The sequence below is a fragment of the Passer domesticus genome, chromosome 5 (genome assembly GCF_036417665.1).
Source record: "Passer domesticus isolate bPasDom1 chromosome 5, bPasDom1.hap1, whole genome shotgun sequence".
NCBI lineage: Eukaryota > Metazoa > Chordata > Aves > Passeriformes > Passeridae > Passer > Passer domesticus.
Genome location: NC_087478.1, coordinates 37,138,975 through 37,160,496, shown reverse-complemented (window position 1 = coordinate 37,160,496; position 21,522 = coordinate 37,138,975). Strand labels below are relative to the sequence as shown.

At 36.8% G+C, this 21,522-nt stretch overlaps 1 protein-coding gene across 5 annotated transcripts in view; it reads right to left on the bottom strand.

Annotated features, from left to right (window-relative positions):
• Positions 1-21,522, bottom strand: part of SYT1 (synaptotagmin 1) — a 330,603-nt gene that overhangs the window by 229,888 nt on the left and 79,193 nt on the right. The gene's annotated exons all lie outside the window — the stretch shown is intronic.

Sequence of the window (21,522 nt, the reverse complement as noted above, 5' to 3'; positions counted from 1 at the left end):
GTCATTCGCACCAGTACCAAAAAAGTATCTGATGTATTAATAGGAAAGAACACAAGTTATAAAAGGCAAATAAATAATACTGGTATAACACATTTGAATCATCTTATCTATGCTAAATATTCTTATACAAGATGTATCTTATACCTTCTTCCACTTAAATTTAAATCATCAAGAAAATGAGAGCACCTGTCAATCCTTTTTTTATGTATAGACAAACTCTAGCAGTCAAATTTAAAGAACCTGTAAAACTTCATTGTCATTAAATACCTTTTATCTCTCAAATGCTACCACTTTATGTTTGTCTTGGTGATTTGTGGAAGAGATGAGAAGAATCTTCATCTTTACTATAGAATTAAAGATAGAAGCAGAGATTTCAAATGTGAAAGAAACTAACCCCTATGCAAAGTAAGGGAATGAGAGTATCAAAATCCATTGAAAACTCATTTCAACCTTAGCAGGATCAGATTTGGAAAATCAGTTATTTTAGGGACAAAGGTTAGTCTAGTTCTGCTATCCAGCAATTTCTCATTCTGTTTTAAGTAAAAAAGACATTCTATAATGAAAACTCTAAATATTCAGACACCCAAAAACTCTTCAAGTAAGTAATTTTGATATTGAATGGGGTCTTCTGGTGATATGAGCAAAATGATACTTGGGAAAAAACAATCTTTAATGATTTAAAAATACTGCATTGATAAATATAACGTTTATTAGGAAATTACGTATTAAATACAAAATGGCTCCTTCCTGCCATTCATTCAGCATGTCTTTTCCCATACCACGCAAGTACATTTGTAATACTGACATTGATACCATGACAATGTTTTTAAATGGAAATTTTATAAAACTTACTGTGGCTTGAAAGCAGGCATAATTTTAGACAATCTAGCACACTTTCATTGTCTACAGCTACCTACTGTATTAGAAGCACCATAGCTCTTAAAAGCCTGAGGTGTGCCTTTCACTTTAATCTTTTTAATCTTGAATCTGAAAAGTTATTGAAAGAAGAATCTGCCTTTTTGGTTTGGGTTTGTATGTTCCCCTTGTACAAGTAAGGCTGGTCAATAATGCTGAATCTTAGTCACTGCTATAGCAAGAACACATTGTATCAGATAATAACCATCCTCCTCACTGCTATTAATTGCTCAAACTTCCATTTGGTTTGGCTCCTTAGCCTTGCACATTATACAGTATCATGACAAAAAAATAAAAAAGGAAAGATTATGCTTTTAGCTATCCATTTCCTTAATTTTCAAGAAACAGAAGTTTCTAAACATTGACATAGAAAAAGATATTATTTTATTTAGTTAATTTGGTGTATTTTTTGAAAGCTACTTCTATTTTGATTTTATTATTTGAAAATAAACGCTTTTTTAATAGATGTATTTATAGCACTGACAACACTGCTCAGGGACTGAAAAGACATCTTGTACTCTGCAAAAAGTAAATTGCCTGCTAGTTCTCTGCTAGGTAAGTTTTAACAGAAGATTTATGTTTTGAGGTCAGGATGAAGCTGATGAATTTCATGAAATATGAGATTCCTTTTAAAACAATACAGACCTATTTTCAGCTCAATGAACATATATTTTTCAATTCTTCCTCCTCCTCCATTCTTCTTCTGACCTATAACCTCCAAATTCCATTTCCTATTTCTGTTCAGTCTGAATGCCCTTGGGTGAAAAGCTAGAACCAAATAATTTTCTTTCACTACGAATCTGTTCTGTCCTCTTTCAGCTCAGTTCCTGTCCTGGCTAAAAAAAACATTATTTTCTGGGCCTAATGAATATCACACCTTCTACTTGTACGTGGTATTCTCTTCATCTCCACTTCTTCTCCTGCCATGTGATATAGCAACTTCTTCTAACAGGTCCAACAGCTTTTATGCTTCCCTTTGGGTCTTTTCGATCTCCCTCCAATCTTCACAACTTCTATTTGCTCTCCTCCTGGTCCTAAGTCAGTTCTTAAACTCAATTCCTTTATCTATTCCATAACACTTTGTGTCTATCTTTTATCCCCTGACAATGCTAAAAAATGCAGTTCTTTTTCACTCTTCTGTTCAGTTCGCAACTCCTCCCCCAATTATTTCCTTCAGCTTAATTCTCCTTGCTCTTTGACCTCCTGTTCTCTTCTGGTGTTCTGACTGTTTTCAAATATTAAGCAAGAATGATGCAATTTTTATACTCCCAGTACCTTTTTCCTGTAACTATACTACCGAATATACATCTTGGCTACTGCACTGTGAAAGTGTGGATGCTTCTCAGTTCATACATGAGAGACTTCTTGTCAGTGGCATCAACCTACAAAGCCAAAAGTGTTTGCAACTCATACTTATTATTATCCCTGCAAGTGCTTCAGTTCTTCATGCAGTAAGCACAAGTGATGACAAGTGATTTTGAATTTCTGAGTTTGGTAGAAATAGTTTTTAAATGGCTGATATCAGAATATTAAGGACCTTTCTGCAACAGAAAAAGAAATGCTGGTTTATATCTGGACATGGAAAAGAACATCGTTCTGAAGCACTACACCTTTTGAAAATCACAGTGAATATATATTAATACATAGTTGTTTTTTGGAGTGCTTTTGTTTGCTTGGGGTTTTTAAAAATCAAATAGATTTTAGTATGGATAACAAGTTTTTATCACCCTAATGACACAACTACCTGAAAGCAAGAAATTCCTTTAGCAGACATGGCACTTTGAGACTGAAGCTGGTAGCTCCATGTAACTACTATCTATCCTGGAAACAAAGATTATAAACAACCTGCAATTCTGCATGATTAGAGCAGGCCAACAGGCTGTAGAGGATACTACAAGTGGATGTGAGAGGCAGAACCAACAAGATGGTGCATTTTTCAGTCTGAGAACATAGTTCCATAGTTAGAGGTAACATTCTCATTATTCTGATCCTGTGTAACAGTGTCAATACAAACATATCTATCTTTTCTATGATACACAGTATGTGGTAAGAAACCAAGTCAAACCCACCAAGATATGTACCTGTTTATTGCTGGACCTTCAAAATGAGAAGTGGACAAGCCAAAGCAGGCTGCACATTAACAGTTTTTCACTGAGGGCCATGGTGAGATCATAATATCATGTCTTAAAATCAAGCACAGTTCATATTCATTGGTCTCAAGCCATCCTGAAATATCACTCTATTTTCTTTGCTTGAGTTCAAGAGCATTTGCATTTATATTCATTCCTACTTTCCATCTAGCAGACTTACAGTATTCTTTCTCAAAAATCTGTTTAAGAAAAGGACATGGGGTAATTCTTGGGGTGTCCTGTGCAGGGCCAGGAGACGGACTCCAGGTAAGAATGCAGACCTTGTAACACATAATCTCCAATTTTGTTAACGCTGCATTCAAAAAAAAAAAAGAAAGCAAATTTTTTCTCGGCATTTTTGCACCTTTTAGTGAAGTTACAGTCCAGCCCTGGACTGTATTTTGCTCTTATTTATATACTTAGTGTACAAAAGGAAAGCTTGAATTATGCTGCCAAACAAAGAAATTTTAATGTTTTTTTTCAGGCCAGAATTTCAGCTAACTGCCATGAAAGATGGAACAGAACAAGGTAAAGACAAGAATAGTTCTCCTAATTGGAAGTCTAAAAGCTCTTTTCAAGAAGTGCTGACTGCATTCCATCTCAGTATTACTCAATCCCTTTCAGCTTCTCTCTGTAGGTACAAGCAGTAAGAACAGATATTATAGTTTGATTTTGTACTGACTTCATGGAACTGTTTCTTATTGTACTGGCAATCAAAGAACAGGTCTTTATCTTGCCACTTTTTTATTTCTACAACTATCTACATTTCATAATTTGGGTTACTCTTTTTGTTACAAAGTAGCACTACAGCAGAAATAAAGAATCTCTTGCCATTAAAGGAAGAATTATTGGAAGGAATTGTCCCAGCAGTTTTAAGCATGAAAAATGTCTACATCTCCCAAAAATGAGATCTTTTTTCACACACTGGATCCCACGCTTGGACATTAGCTGCTGTGGAAATTCTGTCAACTGGAAACACCAAGAAGGTTCTCCAGCACACAAATCTGTCAGAATGTCTTCCTTTAGCAGTGCAATGCTACCCACTGGCATAAAGCAAATGAGTCACATCCTAGCCTTGTCCCTGGTTAAATTGATTTAGGTAGATTAAAATTACATGTTTGAAAATAACCAGAGTTTGTAAATAGGTAAATTAAAAAGCTGTTAATTTATTTTGATGGAGAAGGACCTTGGAAATCTGTTTCATTTGCATTTCAGGGTACAAACATTAATAATATCAAGGTCAATGAAGAAGAGAGTTGACCTTCAAAGTAATTTGTTTTAGTTTTCAACTGTCAGATTCCATATGAGCTATGAATGTAGTATTTACTCTCTTGCCATGTAAACTGACATGGGATTTGTTTCCCAAAATGATGTTTTGCAGCAGCTCAGAGTGCAAGTGTCACTACAAAGTGAAAGGTGGAATTCTAAAGCAATTTTAAGGCTATTGGCAGAAAACACTATTTTATTTATGCCAATGAAGAAAAGTTGCTAGTAAAATGAGCTACAGAAAAAGAAAAAATATTTTTACAAATAAAGAGAGTCAATCTTTCTGTATTCTTTATAGCATTCTGTGTCTGCAGCAATGCAAGGAGAGAATTGCTTAAGGAAAGGTATTTTGTTTGAGGTAGGCTTGGAGACAGCACTACAGCGTTCTGTAAGTATTCATCAGGTTGTTTATGCAGATACAGGGCTTATGTCAGACACTGGTAACATGCTTTGATTTACAATGTTTATGCTGATAAACTGTTACTGCAGGCTCCAGTAGTCTTTTACCTATCCATCTAATGAACAACTGGACTTAAATTAGCTACTCATTCAATTTAAGTTATTTATCAGTTACCTTAAGGAGACTAGATTTTGTAGATCAGTAAGAGTAATAGGAAGCTCTTAATCTAATATGTAGATTATTCAATCAACATGCAAAATTGTTTACAGACTCACATGGACAGGTTAAACAAATTTTCAGCAATGGCTTTGTCAAAGCTACGAAGTCAAGCAGCTGAAAGTTTAGAAATATTGTACCCCTAGTTAATGCCCTAGAAAAGTTTTGCCCTCTAGTTAATACATCTGTCACACTAAATTATTAATATGGCATCAGAATTTCACACCCACAATCCAGAAAATGAACGTTTTAGAGAATGAGTTTGCATGGTAAAAGCAGTTAATAAAAAGCCATTCTCTTTTTTTTGAAGCCAGAAGATAAATATGTATCACAAGTAGAGTCTGAAGTGTAAGCCGTTCAAAAGCTGCACTGGATTTTTTCCTATACATCTGAACTACTACTGTGAGCTGTACTCGACACAGCTGAGAGTTAAAGCTGGTATTCCACCTGTAATGAATTTGGGTAGAATTCTGCATCCACCTGGAAGAGGAGCGGAAAAGAAATGCACAATTTTACTGAAGTCATGGAGTGGACACTAAGCAGAAAGAAACCATGGAGAATTCACTGGACTAAACTGTTTCAGTAGCTCCTGGACAGTCTCAGTGTATCCCTGTCTTTGTGTTGGATGTTTCTCTAGGGCCTTAATATTAGCGTATGAAAAAAGTACTACATGTTAAAATGCAAGAGAACAAGTGAAAACTATTTGGGGGGCTGGAAGAAACAACTTAGCTCAGGAATTTAATAGTTAATGGAAACATGACACTAAATTGTAGAGGAGACAAGAGAAAAGTAAAAATGTAGGCATAAGTTACAAAGGGGAAGGAAATTTTTGAAAATTATAAGGGAAAGGCTGCATGGCAACTTTTTTATATTTTATATTTCTGAGAAAGAAGAGTCATTCAGTGGTTTTACTCTTACTCTTTTTTTAGTAACATTTTTTTAGGATTCTTTACTCTTCTACTCTTTTTTTTAGTTAAAAAAAGAGAAAGCTCTTAGCCAACAAGTTTGGCACCTTCTCAAATACTCATTCATTTTAGAAATGTCTTTTTTTTACTAATAATGTATGAATAGTCATAGGCCCATGATCCTGTCACTGCTATTGTTGGCTGACATTTGAATTTATTCTGATTTTGAAAAACATACTTGACTTCAAAAGTAAGCCTAATACATCACAAATTACAATAAATGGAATTGCCATTTTGCACAGCATTATATAGACACCACAAGAAATAGCTGAAGATTACATCTGCTTAACTATGGGCAATGCTGTTTAAAGGTCAAATGGATGTTTTGTGGAAAAACACAAGAAGACAAACAAATCTAAAACCCAAAGCCTACTACCACATTTTCAATCCCAGGTCAAAGTCTACCTTAGTATCAGTAATGTACAGGTTACCAGCACAGGTATTAGCACAGAGCTTGTACAGAGGTGCTTGATGATATGTTTTACGTGTTTGACATTGCTGTCAGTCAACTTGTGCAGTAACAAAAATACTTGAAGAGCAGCTAGCATGTTGAAGAAAGAAGTTTACATTTCCTGATTTTATTTGTTTTAAATAAAGTATCCTAAGTATTAATAAATGGGAAAATAAGATATTAAAATTGCTGCTATTCCTCCTGTTCAAATTAATCTCCCATGAACCTCATTACTACTAGCAGATAAAATCCCTTCCTTAGCATAGCCTTGGGTTTAACACACTCTAATGCAATGGACCATTTTTATCATACATATTAATACATTAAAAATTGTCTAAAATGGATTAAATAAAATTTGTGGATACAGTCTGTAAATCAGAATAATATAAAGAAAATACTGCCATAGGAAAATGTTGAGAAGATAGCAGACTGAAATTTGAGACAGGAAGTGTTTACACTTCATAAGTGACAATGCAAACAGCAGCAGTGGTGATCTGCACAGATTTGTGGGCTATTTGAATAGGCTACTGTGGTCTAAGGTGCATAAACAAAGGGATTATTTATAAATCAAGAAAAATAATGGTTCCATTATACAAAATCTTTGTGTCAGAGGCTATATGTAACTCCTCTGGGTTTTAATCTTTGCAATACCTGTATGTACGATTTTAAAGGCTTAGTCTCTGAGCTTCAGCTTTCACTAATGCAAACCATATAGAAATTACTTAGCCATTTATCTACCCAATGGGTAAAAATGTGACAAAGGCCAGCTTCTAATACACAAGACTCAAGAAAAGATCAAATTTAATGGATGAAACTTACCTATTCTGCAAGTTGAAATAATGGCAAAAGAGATATGTATAGCAGCATTTATTAAACAGAAATCCCAACCAAAACTGTGATGAACTCACAACCAAAATTTCTGTAAGTTATGGGCCAGTATCTTTTCAAAAATTAAATATGCCTGTTACAAGAAAATGTCTTTTGACATATTGGAGTGTTCAACATTTGACATACAGACCACTTTTCTTCATGCTCAAAACATTTCTTTCTCTGAAGACATACTTTTCCAAAAGGCATATTCATTTAGCAGTTATAATGAATTCAGGTGTTAAAATTTTTAGTAACTGATGTTTAATCTCATGCTATAAACAAAATATATTTAGATGGTTTTAGTTAATTTTAGCCAGTTTTTTCCAGTCAGCTGTCAGAATGTTGTACCCACTTGTAGAAATGCATGATTTTGACACCCTGTGCGTTTTGGTACTTGAGATAGTTAGATAACACTGATTCTGGAGCAAAGAAAATAGAAATCAAAAACTAAATTTAAAAATAAGATGGTTGACTCTGTCTTTCTAAAATAAAGACTAAACAACTCCAAAATGCAAGCTACAGACACATCTTAGATATCAGTCTTAAAATGTCACTAGCAGTTCAGGACACTAGAGTCAAGGATATTTAAAATCTTTAGCAGGGAGACCTGGAAAGCTTATCTGGAGATTAAAAGGTTATTTTATGATGAAAGGCTTCAAGACTTCTGAACCTGTTCAGTATTTGAAAGAAGAATAAAATGATCATAGGAGGTACCAGTGAACCTGAAATAGTACTGCACTTTTCAGTGCAGTACTATTAGAAAGAATATAAATACAGCAGAATTAAAATAGGAAGATGGACAAGGAAGTAATATACCAGAGGAGAAAAAGATGATACTTCTCTGTGTTTCGTAAGAAGGAATGGAACACAATATAAGACTGTTAAGGGGATTCACAGCTGCTTAAATTATCTGTGCCACTATTTGACAGCTGTTAAGTGGCTGCATCTGTCCAAAGGCACCTCGATGGAGTTGGTTTTACCACACCATGTCTACTTACAACATGTTTGGTATCTCAGGCTTTTAATGGAAAGAAAATCAATAGGCTTACTTCTTCTCCCCTTTGCCTTCTCTTTCATTTCTTTTTGTATTTACTTAAGCATCTTCCTCTTGCTCTACTACTCCTTGATAATCACACTACCATACTTACACTATCTGACTCTATCCATTCCTTTTATTTCATTCAGTTCATCAATAACCTGTGATTCTGCCACGCTGAGATTACTGGTCCATATACGTTCTAAACTAAAGGATCTTCACCTCCATTTGCCATTTTACTGTTCATAGCACAGTGTCATCTTCATCCCTTATCTTTCAGAAGCATTTTAAAACAGAATTTTACAGACTCTTTATACATGTTCTCTTCCTTCCTTGCCAGTGTTTTCTACAACACTGATCAACTCTTATCCAAGTCTTAAATATTGCCATCCTAACACCTCCACAGCCTTCCACATTACTCCTTTTCTTAACATCTATTTCAGACTCTCTGGGCCTGTAGTTTAGTTTTCACTCATCCAGTTTTTGTCTTATAGCTTCTTTTCCCTATTGTACCAGACTCTCCTAACTTTTAATATTATCTCTGGTGAATATTATGTAGATTCAGCTGTAATTTGTGAGTCAAAGGCTCATTCTCTTTTACACAACCAGCCAGCTCCCTTTCATGCATTTTTAACTTCCTTTTCAGTTTCATTACTCTAAGTGGCCTGATAGTAGTTCAAACTTAGTATAGCTAGCCCAGAAAAACTTTGACTTCTCTAAATCCTTATCCATATCTATTCTTCAGTGCTTAGCTTTATTAATAGAAAAAAAATCTGCAGTAGCTCAGGATATGTTTAAACTCTTGCCCTTCAGTTAAATTCTCCTTTCTCCACAAAAATCAAACCTAGAGAACTTTATCCCTTCAAAGTGAAAAATACTATCCAGTCCTAACTTCTTTCTTTCTTGGTAATCATAATCTTCTTGCCTTCTCCTCAACTCTTGCTCACGTCTTGTCTCTCATGATTTACTCCTCAGATCATTTTTCTTCAATATACATTGAACAGTCTTACCAAAATAATAATTTCTGTTTCTGTGCTCATTTGTAACTTTTTTCAAGCTACTCCCAAACATCTTTATTAGTCCCAACATAACCATATTAATACAGTTTTTTAAAAGAACGACATTTCAGGCAATCAGAGACACTAATTCACATTAGCTAAATTAATTTTTCCATCTCATCATCATATAGTAATGAAACAAAGCATTACACATAGACTTCTAAAATGTTTGGCTGCAAAACCCTAATCCAGAGACTGGTTTATCCCCTTTGAATCTAAGTACATGGTATCTGGAAGGCTGATGCAATTGGAGCCCAGTCTACAGGCAATCTGAATATGAAATTTAATTTGTAAGTTAATGACACTGCAACATAAGCAACCTTCTAACACTATTCTGAAGTAATTAATGGATGTTTTTGCATCTGCTTGTTTCACAGGTGTATTTGGTACTGCAAAAATACTCTAAGAGATAACAATGGCAGAGTAAGGCTTTGCCAAAAAAAGATAACAGTTTTGTCTCTATAGGGAAAAAGGAATAAATGTCTCTACCCTCTGAAAAAAAAAAAAGAAGAAAAAAAACCAAGAGAGAAAAACCCAAGCCAACCATATTTTGGTTTAAAAATAGCAAAACAAGAAACCAAAACACAAAAAAAATATTTTAGTAAGAGTTTCACTTAATGAAAGAAAAAAATAAATTGTCATATTAAGGTTAGGTTTTATTCCTTTTTAATATTAAAATACACCTGAACAGCAATTCACAATTATATATTTTTCATTAGTATTTACAAGTGAAGAGACTAGAAACTGGTTGTCAGAAAGCAGTGCCAACCTGCAGAGGCACTGTCTAGATCCATCTATATCTATCATACATAGAGATATAAAAAAGCCTGAGGTAAGAATAATGATCTATTATTTATCTATTAAAATAATCTACTTTTTCTTACTCCTCATTCATATCTCATTATGTCAAACACTTTTGGCTGTTTTTCTCTAAATTACTGTGTTGGGTAGGAAAAGATACTATCAAATCAAGACAGGAAGGTTCACAGACATGAACAACCATTTGTGTTTAAAAATTCAGAAAGTCTTATCCAGTCCCACACTCCTGTGATGGCTAGATAGAAAAAGTGAAGGGCAGAAATTATAACCACCTCCAGCCCCTATCTTGCTCTTCAGATAGATTTTCCTATCCTCAAGGATATAACTGATGTGCCAATCAATGAGCTCCTGAAATGGCGAAGACATTTTAACACCAATGTATTGTGGTAAATCAAAAACAAGCTAAGTCAATGTATTGTGGTAAATCAAAAACAGGCTAAGTCAAATTAACATAATGTACTCAGGCAAGATACCATTTATCAGGAGATTCAAGACGGAAACCCATCCCTCGTCAAGTCATCTCACTGCAATCCACTGCTACATCACAGATTAGCAGAAGTGCAACCAGAAACTGCTAAATTTTGTTTAAGATACATAATAAAAAAACCAAAAAACAAAAAACAAACCAGCATGGAAATCATGAAACAACTAAACTGAAAATGTTGAGAAAACAACTTTCAAATTCAATCTGTCTGTGTTCAATCTGAAAATAAGACATGATATGGCTAAATGAATAGAAAAGATGATGGATTTTTTCTCAAGTTATATAAAGATTTTATACAACAATTAATCAAAAGGGCCAAGTAATATCTCCATATCTACATCCTTAACCATTATACCTTATTCCCACAAAATCCTATGTAAGCAGACATAAATATATGAAGCAATCAATCTTCTACACTTAATACTATATGTAAGGGTGCTACTTTACAACAGCAGAGTTTTGTTGTAATACTGAGAAACCTTCATCATACAAATAATTTAGTGGCAAACTTCAGGGTAAAGCTGAGACCCATCCATATGCAGCTCCCAGCACAGTGAAGAGCTGAGGTATTCCAGAATATATAAGATCACTCTTCAAAATGTCTGTGAGGTTTTGTGCCTCTTCATCTTTCTAGAGCACGAACACTTGACCAGGAGATTTCTCACCACGATAAGCCAGTTTAGGAAATTCAGTACATGACCCTTTTTGGGAATGTAAGTAATTTCCTACTGAGAAATTACCTATAGTTTAATAGAAAATCATTGATCTCTGCCCACCATCTGCTTAGTCCAACTGCTTATTTAACATGTTGGGTGATAGCAACACTTTGTCTCAGAAATTACCCTTGCTGAAGCTAATGAACATCATGTTGTAATTTTAACTAGATTCAGATTTATCTCCAGTCCTAGCCAAGCACTGAGTCCCTTAGTTGCTGACAGTGACTACTGTTTGGCTAGCATATTAGCTCACAAATTGTTCCACTAAAATTAACATAACCAAACATGCAAAGTTATCTCAACAATTCTCAGGTGGGATGCAATCTTTATTTCAAGGTGTCATCCTTTAACAACACCTGTATACAGCAACTGAATTTGATTAAGAAAACTTATTTTGGATGCTTTTATACTACAAAATTGCAGACACATATCCTTTGTAAACCCCAGGAGAGATCAGAAGGGCTGACTGTGGTGCCTATGGGAAACACAACCAACCACTGCTAACCTGTATTCAAAAAGGGAAGGGAACCCCTGTATTTCACTGGAAATTGCTCACATACAAGTAAAACATCCTCCCCCCATAAAGAGTTTGCAATCCAAAAGATACACCATCAGGTAATTTATAGTTCAAAAGAATATCCTTAGACACAGGTTATGTAGAAGATCTCCCACCAGATATCTGTACCTCTCAAAATGTGGTATGAAAGGTGAGGAAGGGTGGCTGAGTTCTGCTACCACAACTCAGGTGAGAGGAGATAATCCTCTAAGCAGCAGAATGTGGCCTTAACACACCCACACCCCGAGGCTCAAACATTTTACTTCTTCAAAATCTCCTTGGACAAAGTGCTCAAATTGGCTTACATTTTACTGAAACCAGTTTATTCACAGTACCACTGCTACCGTGCCACTGCTAATTTCTGATCTCAAAAAAAATTATTTTTCTATAAAAGCTGGATTAATAGCATACCCTACATCACTGCTGACAAAACAGCATGAAAAGAAGTTTGCAAATGGTGTCAAATCACACATAGCTAATACACAATAGTGACTGAAGTCTTATAAAAACATAAAATAGAGCAGGATGAGAAAGTTAATCTAAAAATTACCCAACTCAAAATTATGTTTTTCATGTCTATCCTATTTACAAACAATGTATATGAAGCAGCTGAGTCCCAGACACCAAACTGACTGAATAACTAATGGGTTGGTATTATATATATGCTGCTCAAGAACAAAAACACCTGAGCAGTCATAAGCACAAGGCTACATTGTAGACCTACAGCAGGAATGTGCATTTCTCACATTTATTATGTAACATTGTTTACATAAAGACATATAGGACAGAGACTTGCAAGGCTGGTTGCTTTCATTTACAAACCACAGTAAAATGGGCATGTTAAAACACTGTTTGCTATAGTATAGTCTGAAACTATCCATCTTTCAGCAGCACATACAGGGAATATTTTAATCTAGAAATAACTATTTGTCTGCTAGTGAAAAGAGAAACACCAGAACACACAGCAGAAGAGAGACTGAAAAGATTATTAAAATCTGTACATTATTGTGCTGTAAACTACTTATCTACAAAAGCAGTTTGAGCTTACAAGTATGTCCAGCCTAGCCTTGTATATGCATTATGTACAGTTTTGCAGCAACAGAATGAAATTTTGCAGCCAATGCCCTTCACATATAACTAGTTTGTGCTGAAACAATTTGTCATTCTTATTTAACTGTTGTTATTTGCTGCTGTTAGAAATTCTAACTGATACAGGTTAGACTTCTGATGTCACACAAAACAAGCAAAAGCTGTCTTTCACAAAATTCACTAAAGCTAGCTTGCATCTTCCCTACCCAAATTAATCACATATTCTGAGGATGCCCAAGTGCTTCCTTCTGTTTCTTCCTCTATCCCTGAAAAGTAGAGCTGCATTTTCTACCTTTATGTGGGTAATTTCTCCATGATAATATTTTTAAATGGCATTCAGAATTACAAAATGGAAGGACATCCCATTTCACTGCAGCCATTTGTTCCTAACACAAGAGGTAACAGTGTGACAGGATGGAAGCTCTCTCTCCTATCTCCACCTGCTCCCTCTGCAACTTTTTAGTACTACTCCAGTAGACTTTAAATCTTACTTACAAAAGCCAATATACCAGATGTCCTTGATTGTCTCACCTGCTGGCTGTGTTTACACTCTCCATCACTTGATCCACCTATCCATCCTCATGCATGCATACATGAAAGAAGCACTGGGCAGTGTGCATGATGTGTTCTCTCTTGGACCTGGTACAGCGTATGTGAAGAGTGATAGCTGTTTGTTTTACAGCTTTTATTTTAGTTCTAGCTGCACAGCCTCACATGCTTTGCTCAGGAGGTTCCATGTTGACAATCTATAATAGCTGACTTGAAAGCCACCACACCACCAGGATCTGGTCTGGGAACTGAAATACGACAGCCTTAGCTATTCAATTTATCTGCCTAGGGATAATAAAAAATCCCTCATCAGTCAGTACATATCTTCCTCACCTGTGTTTTGATCATCAGGGGTATGATTTTCACACAGCTGTTCCCACCTTGCTTTTTCTTTAATACAAACTTTTAAAGAATCATTTGATGAGCTCAGGAAATCTTGGCTTCTATCTGTGCTTCTCCTAAGAAGCAGGCCACAACAAGCACACAGTTCTGTGTCACACAGCATAGCTGAAACTTGTTTACTGCTATCAAAGCTTATTTACAGCCTATCAGAAAGCTAAAAATACTTTTAATTTTCCCACAGTATAAAGCAGACTGTCACTGTACTTCTCATCAAACCAGATACCCTGCCAGGGAAACATACAGGCTTTGCATTCAGTCTTCAGTTAGCAATGAATCTGGCTGCTCAGACCAAGGGTGACAAAGCCAAAGCCTCATTACAGAATCACTGTGCAAATATAGCAATTTACAATCAAGATATATATGTCAAAAAAATAGCATCTCGGAAACAAACACTGTACAAATAGACCTCTGCCTATACTGAGGTTTTTCTATATATTATAGAAAAACATTTTCCTGTTTTTCTATAATATATCCCAAATACTCCCAATATATGCATCTGTCCATTTTACTATCCACAAGTACAGATTAAAGTAATGTATATAAATATGTTTACATGGAAATATCCATTATTTTCAGTCATTTAAACTGGAAACTACAAAACAAGAGTTCTGCCTAGAGTATTTATATTCCATGTATTTATATTCCTAATTCTTTAATGATCAATTTCTTTTACTGATGCGATGATATTCTATGTGTTTGTGATTTCATGCTTTTTTCTAAATGACTACTCTTATCTGTATACAACATGTTATTAAGACTATTTTCCCACTTTTCAGTGACTTCCTACTTTACTCACATCCCTCAGAATATGGGGAATGGACCCAAGCTTCACATATCTTGAAGAGTTCACTTATGGTAGCCACAGAGAGACCCATTATGGTTAATTATTGCTATTACTAATGTTAATTAGTAAGTAACAATTTTTTCAGAAAACTAACTGGAAAGGAGAAGAAAGAAACTCATCAATGAACAAGAAAGATCTGTCTTGGTTCATTCCCTGTGTTGGCAATGATTTATTTGGTTTTGTGGGCACGTTTGCCATGCTACAGCTGCTTTTATAGTCTCTGTTTCTTGAGATATCTGAAGAGCTAAGTCTGATACAAAGATTTGATGGATGTCTGCCTAACTAATGTATGTAGCTATTACTTTGTATTTTTCTTCTTTATTACATTTTCAGAATCAAAAAGAGATAAGCATTACTACAAGTCACTGTTATCAATATCAAGAAGACACACACAAAAGATGTTTGAACAAAATGAAATTCTACATGTCAGTGGCAGACAAGCTGTTGTTGGAAAGTGCCAGATAATTAAATTTTACAAAGAATCACAAATTTTGGACCTCTCACAGTGATGAGATCTGTCAGACACAGATAAGAATTTGTAGTTTTAAAATATACAAGGTTTCATATCGCATCTTCTTTTAATGTAAGAACAAAACAAACCAGTTGTTTGTGCCAGCAGCTCCAAGCAGTTTGTCATACATCAAAGGACAAAGCATCGCTCTGGTTGGGCCACCACCATTCTGACACCAACAGACAGAATTCATAGACAATAAAGTAGGAATCTGTATTCACCCAGTTTACCAAAGAAATAGTGGGAGGACAGCAGATGATCTATTTATCTCAGGACAGTGCCCTAACCGAGGGTGCAGAGAACAGGAAGCCCCAAAAGCAAAGGCAGACACTAGAAAGGACACAGCAATTCTGCCTGACTCCAACTGAAGACCTGGATGCCCACCCTGTCCCAACATGGGCTGGGTCTGCTCTCTGGCACATTTTGCACATGCAGGACATAAAAAAATTGGATTCACAGTGATACAGAAGGCAAATATTTTTTAATATTTTAAGGGAAGGAATGCAATTTTAATATTTTTTTTCTTTTTAATGCCACATACAAAGGGTTACTCACAAAACCTGCTCATATGCTGCGAGATGAGGTTAGAAAAAAGACCCCCAAGTCTTCCAGCCTATCCTGAGAAAACAACCTTTACTTTCTCTGGCTGCTCAAACTGTTTGAGAGACACTGTGGTGCCTGGGGCACCGCTGTCCTGGCCCTGGCAGCAGAGGCTGAAGGGCACTGGGAGGAGAGGCAGGGTCTGCCCAGGGCTGGTCACAGCAAGCTTCAGATGCCACCACTGCACCCACCACAGGGCACAGCTGAGCCCCACAGCTGAGGTGGGGACAAAAACCCCTGGGAACACCTCTGGGTATATTCAAGATGGTGCAGAACCACCAGCAGTGAGAAGTGAGAGCGGAAAGTGAGAAAGAGCCCTGTGCACACCAAGGTGAGAGGAGGAGGGGGAGGAAGAGCCCCAGAGGCTGGAGCAGAGATTCCCCTGCAGCCCATAGTGGGGACCAATGCAAGTTCCCCTCCAGTGTCTGGAGGTCCCCATGTTGGACAAGGGGAAAAGGAGGAGGAGTGAGTGACAGGGACCAGCTCTTATAAACTGGCCACAAACCTCACTTCCCACCTCTCTGCACTGCTCAGTGGGGGCAAGCAAAAGGGTTGGGAAGGAAGGAGTGAATTTGAGAGGAACAAGGGGAGAGGGTACTTTAGGTTTTGTCCTTGTTTCTCACTATACCAATATATTTTAATGAGCAATAAATTAAGTTAATCTCCCTTAAGATGAGCCTGTTTTGTCCATTAAAGCAAGTGATGTCCCTGCCCTCATCTTGAGACACATGGAGTGAGAGAGGGGCTGGGTGGGAGCCTGCCAGCCAGCTGAGGTCAGCCCAATGCCCTTGGGAATCAAATTCAGAAACTGAATTTTACAAATTCAGGTAGTCCAATTATAAAAAAGTGACCAAAGTTCTTTATCCATTACAATACTAAGCACACTTGCTGAAAGTGAGGTGAGCAACACTTGCTACACAGAAAGTATATGCTGGTTCCACCACCTGATGTCCACAGCCACCTTCTGTGAAGGCTCAAAGTTCTGGAGTGGTTTCAAAAGCTGCTTAAACTGATTTAAGGCTTTGCTACTGCCAAAAGAGAAGAGATCCTGCCCTACTTTTCACATGCACATCACTGCACTATTTTCTTGTGAGGCAGCACTAAGGCTTATCTGGCTGAAAACTACTGTTCATTTTTAGTGCTGGAACAAAAAGGGAGCAAAAGATCACCACTTCCAGCAAACACAATATCATGAAACTATACCCTTGAAGGGCTTCAGGCTCATGATTTCAATGTACCTCAGAAAATGACTATGCTTATGAGACTTGGATCATAGCCGTTCCCCCAGCTTCACACTGGGGTTTCTTAAAATGTCCATCCTGATTTATTCAGCTGTAAAGATAGTAAGAAATATCCTGCTGTCGTTTTTTTGAGGCAATTTGTCACAAAATTTTTTCAACATTGCTTGACCAAACCTGTGGCAGGACCAGAGGACTTTCTGAACCAATCTAAATTTATGGTCTGCTGATCTGGTATCCTCTCTGTGACAAACGACAAGGTCAATCATTTAACAAATGTGCATGACCTCCTGCTGTAGTTATCTGTAACATAATCCATTCTATGAAAGAATACCCTACCCACTTAGCCATTCATTTTGCCCTACACCTAGAGTCGTCTTCTTCCCACTAAAATCTTAAAATAATTTACTCATAGAAACATAGAATATGCTGAGTTGGAAGGGATCCAACTTGAGTTAGAAGGGTCCAACTCCCGGCCCTAAGAATCCCACCATGTGCCTAAAAAGCATTGTCCAAATGCTTTTTGAACACTGTCTGGCATGGTGGTCAGACCACTTCCCCTGGGGAGCCTGTTCCTGTGCCCAACCACCCTCTGGGTGAAAAGCTTTTTCCAGATACCTAAGCTAAACCTCCCCTGACACAGTTTCAGGCATTTGCTTGGGTCCTGTCACTGGTCATGAGAGTGAAGAGATTGGTACCTGCTGCTCCTCTTTCCCTCATGAGGATATTGAAAATCACACTGAGGTCTCCCCTCAGTCTCCTCTACTCCAGGCTGAACAAATCAAGCGACCTCATATGGTTTAGCCTATGGATCCTTTTCCATCCTTGCTGACCTCCTGTGGATGCTCACTAATAGCATGTCTTTTTTATATTGTGGCACCCAGAACTGCCCCCAGCACTTGAGGTGAGGCTGCCCCAGTGCAGAGCAGAGCAGAGCAGAGCAGGACAATCCCCACCTTGCCTGGCTCTGATGCTGTTCCTGATGCACCCCAGGACAGGGCTGCCTCTCCTGGCTGCCAGGGCACTGCTGACTCTGCTCTGTTGCCATTGACCAGGATCCCTCAGGTCCCTTTCCATGGCTCTGCTCTCCAGCATCTCATTCCCCAGTCTGTCCTTACATCCAGGGTTGCCCCATCCCAGGTACAGAATCCAGCGCTTGCTCTTGTTAAACTTCATATAGTTGGTGATTGGTTAAGGTGTCTCTGTAGGGCCTCTCTGCTCTGACAGCTCCTCCCAATTTAATGTTGTCAGTATTCCTTTGTGTCCAAGTCATTAACTCTCACTGCCCTGTCAATTCAAAACCATTCTGAATTTTCCCAACTTCTTGGCTTTGTCCTGTAATAATCTAGTGGGGCTTTTATCCAGCCAGTTAAAAGCCATAATTCTCTTCCCAGATATGGTGTGTATACTTTTTCCCATAAAACTATTATTTTCCCACGTAGTTTTAGTTTCTTTTTTTTCCTGCCAGAAAGGAAAGAAAAGGCATGTTCCCCCCACCACACAAACATATGCAGGAGGATGAGCATCTGGTTTCTGACCATTACTGATGCTGAGATTGACTGGGATGAACAGCAAGGGCTCCCAGTACCACCTCTGGCTCAGGGAGCCAACTGTTTGATTGTTCTCATGTTGTTCAACAGCTTATGTATAATTGCTGCTGGCTTCGACTGTAACACAGTAAGTGCAGCACTGTGGGAAGAAAGAGGCCTGTTTCTGCACCAGCAGTTTTATTCTCTTTCTTTCAGGAAGAGTAAGATCTGAACTTGACTGTATTACTTTGTGAAATTTTCTTTTCCCCACAGAAGTCTTTGTTGCATCTGATTCAATCTGAATCGTCCAAGCCCATAAATCTCATTGCAGCCTATGTTGCCAGTATAAAATACATGAATTTACTTTCAGCTAAGGAGGTTGTAAAAACCTTAATTTCAACACATTGATTAACGTAATTTTTGCATTTATTGTTCTCCCTATTTTTAATGGCTGCACATACCATAGATCTATGTAACATTCCATTTTCCCTACTGCTTAATGGTTTACCTTTCAGATGGCAATGATTAAAGGAGGCAAGATGTATCCATCTACAGCCTAGGGATTTTAATTTATCAGTGAAAAGTTGGGTCTCAAAAGTGAAATTAAGTGAAGAGTTAGTTCAGAAAAAAAGGAGGTAAAAACCATGGTAATAGGAAATTTAAAAAATATTTTTATTTTTACAAAGAGCTTTACAGTCTATCAACCTTTGTTTGCCTATAATTTTAGTGTTCATTGCAACAATACCTTAGTTCTTCTTTCTTGCACAGTCCCAGGATTCCAGGGCTCCTTGTTTTTCACAAAAAGCTAGAAACTAAACTCTTCTAGGGCAGAAAAATGGGAAAGAACTCATGAGAGTTTTGCTATCAACTAGCATGGTATCTTGAATTTAAATAGGTCAGACCATTGAGACTGGTTGGTCTGGGGCCTCCTGATTCTGGATCTGTACTATTTACAGTCTTTGTGCTCAGTGGATATTCCCTCAGCTGGCCTGAGCACTATTCTGCCTTTTTAGAATGTTCAAAGCAACTACACTGGAAGTAATAGTTCCTGTGAGAGGAGAACTGCTTTCATCCCTGTTACTATCAAGCACTAAATACCTCCAAAGCAAAAAATACCAAAATCTACACACCGTAAATATTTCTAAATGAAAAGTAGTATTAAAGAGAAATTGCATCTAAAACACTTAAAGGACTATTTTTGCCAGTATAATGGTGTTTTTAAGTAGGAAGACTCCTTTTAACACTTAAAAACTTCCAATTTTTTTCTATTTCACTAATCACTTCCTAATACTCAAAAAGTCTCATAAGGCATTTCCTACTAACTTTTCTTATTACAGTAACCCCTTCAACCCATTTTGTAGTATATTATACAGACATCAGCACATCAGACGACCTACCAAACAAATTCTCTGACTCAGGTGACAAATTAGAAGCATTTCTAGTTCAGATTTGTGCATCAAGATTTCAGCAGGTTTTGCAGAAATCTTAGGTTAGCGGTATAGATTTTTTTAAAAATTCTCCTAGATTCATTCATATTCCATTTTTGCTTTAATTTGCTTTTCCACTTCATATTTACCTTCAGACAACTTTATTCTATTTCACATTCCTGAGAATCTCATTGTAGCTCACAGGTCTATGTGGATCATCTCTTTAGCAGCAATACTCTTCAGGGCACAAGACAGTCAAATGTGCATGCAAGTCCTTGAAGCTACTGTTCAAATGGAAATTCAACTTTCAAATCCCAAAACATTTGCTTTCATTTAAATTAGTCTGAGTTATAACATTGGTGACTTACTCCCAGACACATTCATAACACAGTATTTCATATTCTCAGAAGAAACTGCCTGTAACTGAGATATGCAAGATAGTGAACAGAGATGGAAATTAATTTTATCACTGCGATGAACACACTACTACTTCAATCAAAATTTATTTTCAAGTTTTGGTGGAACAGGAACAGATTCAGGGGAATTAGAAGATTAAATATTTTGATAGAATTATAGAATATGCTGAATTGGAAGGGACCCATCAGGATCATTAAGTCTAACTCCTGTCTTTTAAAAATGAAGTCTCTTTACCAATGTGAGTACCTTGCAGGAAATAAAGACTTCTACATTAAATATATTTATGTCTGAATGTTAATATGCTGTTAATACAATTGTGACATGAATTTAATTTTTGGCTTCTAAAATCAGAAAAGGGTCTAGAATGCAAGCCTGATACTATAATCACACCTCCTAATTTCATTGTGCTGTCTACTTCACTGATATTGAATTTTATGAAATGACTACAGAAGCAATGGGACCGCCTGGTGGAGACTGAGTTGTACAAGCATTAACTCAAATGGAACTCATCAGCTAAAAAGGCACAGCAGATATTTTATCTGCAACCCGAAAAATGACAGTACCTTTCTGTATGCAGCTACATTGCATAAGACACTCACAGGCAAAAATTTAAGGATACACACTACTGAATGTACTAATCAAAGACAAACTCTACCCAGAACTGATCTGTTTAGTGGTGCACAATGGCAGATGCCACAGCATATTTTTTTGTGATGCAAGGCTGCTCAAGATCATCTATGGATAATGAACCATGACAGCTTGGGATTTGATAAAACACAAATTGATGGTGAGAGAAGGCAAAGAATACAACTAGTATCTCAACAAGAAATGTAAATCAACTGGATTTTTTAAATCTTTAATGTCAGAATGAAACATCATGTATTACCACAAAATTACGTGTTCATTAATCTAACCAACTTTGCAACAGAAAAAGTGATTTCTAAAATTTCTTTACTATCTCCATTTTAATACTTGGAGAGTGCCATGGACTAAAGCATTTAATAGGTTATAGAAGGTAACAGAATCTTGTTTGTT